A 2311-nucleotide genomic window follows, 5' to 3' on the forward strand; every position below is an offset into this window, starting at 1 on the left:
AGTTTGACATTATGGGTTTGACTAATTACATCCCCAGGATGTAATTCTCTTGGCTGGTAGTTACAACTGAAGCTACATCAAATTGAAGTTTGAGCTTTTTTGGCAATAATACTTTTTAGATTGAGCGGGAGAACTCACATTGTATCATTTTATCGTCTGGTTGTCTCCACTTAGTGGTTTTAAAAGTGTCAACCCAATCCATTTATTATAAAGTTCCCCATCAGATTTTTACCTGATGATTTCAGGAGCCATTGAAGGACATTATCTAGATTCATTACTTCATTAGGGATTACAAATGGTGATACTATGATTTTCTTATTCCTGTATTAGATAGACGTCTTATAAAAGGAGGGACATTTTCTTATCAACTATTTGTTTATCCTGAAATACAGTTGTGCAAGAAAATCAGCATAAATATTTAATGTTTTCTTTTATTTACCAGTTTCCCAATAATTTTTGTGTGTCCTAAAAACTTTCCATGTGTACAATGAGTTATTTTGTAGTATCATTGTGGATTTTCACGTATTTAATATGTTTCTATTTTCAGCTATATGGAGGAAACAGCAGAGAAGGGCAAATTTTAAAAGTGGCAGAAAACTGGTATGCATATTTTCAACCAAGTGAAAACATCAAGGAGGTTAAAGTAATCAACTGGGTCAAACGCTGGTGAGAGGTCAAATAAGGTAAGATGAGGACTTGAAGCTGGTGACCATACATTTAAAGTGAAGTCAGTGGGTATGGTGGGATGTGTTTTGTTGTGGTGGTGGTTGTTGTTGTTGTTTGTTTTTGTTTTTGTTTTTGTTTTGAGATAGAGTCTTGCTTTGTCACCCAGGCTGAAGTACAGTGGCGTGATCTTGGCTCACTGCAATCTCCACCTCCTGGATTCAAGCGATTCTCCTGCCTCAGCCTCCCAAGTAGCTGGGATTACAGGTGCACACCACCACGCCCAACTATTTTGTATTTTTAGTAGAGAAAGCATTTCACCATTTTATTTCAGTACTCTAAAATTATCTTAGTCTGCATGCAAAAATGAGTAAATTTCCCATAAACAAAAGTAGAGTTAGTGCTGTTGGCTATTTTGCTGTTTCACTTTTACAGTAGTACTAGAGAAGAGAATAAACCCAGGCCTATGGAGAAGAGGAATGTTTATTTATGGAAGTAAGAGCGGGGTGGTGGTGTTTGGATTAAAAGAGAATGGAAGGGAAACCCAAAGGGTGGTTTTAGGGGGAGCCTGGTTGGGAAGGAGAAGTCACTCAATTTTTCACCTCTATTCAGTTTACTAGTTTTGTCTTCTGTTGTTCAACTGGACATTTCACTTCTTTTTATTTGCTTGTTATTTAGTTTTTATTTCATAATCATAAACTTAACTCTGCAATTCAGCTAGGCATGGAAGGGAACAAGGAAAACATGGAACCCAAAGGGAACTGCAGCGAGAGCACAAAGACTATAGGATACTGCAAGCAAATGGGTTGGAGGGGCCCTCTCCTGAGCTACAGAAGGAATGGTCTGGTTGTTAAGATAAAACATAAGTCAAACTTGCTAGAATTGTCCACAGTCAGCAATGGTGGTCTTCTTGCTGGTCTTGCCATTCCTGTATCCAAAGTGCTCCATAACCTCCACAATATTCATGCCTTCTTTCACCTTGCCAAAGACCACATGCTTGCCATCCAACCACTCGTCTTGGCAGTGCAGATGAAAAACTGGGAACAATTTGTGTTGGGCCCAGCATTTGCCATGGACAAGATGCCAGGACCTGAATGCTTTAGGATGAAGTTCTCATCATCAAATTTCTCCCCATAGATGGACTTGCCACCAGTGCCATTATGGCGTGTGAAGTCACCACCCTGACACATAAACCCTGGAATAATTTTGTGAAAGCAGGAACTCTTATAACCAAATCATTTCTCTCCACTGCTCAGAACACGAAAGTTTTCTGCTGTCTTTGGAACGTTGTCTGCAAACAGCTCAAAGGAGATGCAGTCCAAGGGCTTGCCGTTGACAGCAATGTCAATGTCGAAGAACATGATGGGGTTGACCATGGCTGATAGTACAGGACTTCCGGCAGCGGCAGCGTCTGCAAAGCCCATTTCACTCTTAAAATGCATTCTTGAATAAAACAATCTCACATGGGTGTCTACCTCAGTAATGTTTCCTTGGGAAGCCAGGCCATTAAATATGCCTCTCTGCTTACCTCATGTGCCTCAGTGTTCTTCCCCTGCAGGAGGAATCCTCAACAATTCACTCTGGGTTAAAATTTGCTTCAGGGTGCTTTCAAAAATAGAATGACTTAGGCCAATCTTGCCTTTTGAAA

The 2311-nt window shown here is 40.1% G+C and overlaps 1 pseudogene; it reads right to left on the reverse strand.

Moving 5' to 3' along the window:
- Window positions 1-1530: 1530 nt before the first annotated feature.
- On the reverse strand, window positions 1531-2105 carry LOC126956496 (peptidyl-prolyl cis-trans isomerase A-like; annotated as a pseudogene).
- Window positions 2106-2311: the final 206 nt, after the last annotated feature.

Source organism: Macaca thibetana, chromosome 6, assembly GCF_024542745.1.
Source record: "Macaca thibetana thibetana isolate TM-01 chromosome 6, ASM2454274v1, whole genome shotgun sequence".
Classification (NCBI taxonomy): Eukaryota; Metazoa; Chordata; class Mammalia; order Primates; family Cercopithecidae; genus Macaca; species Macaca thibetana.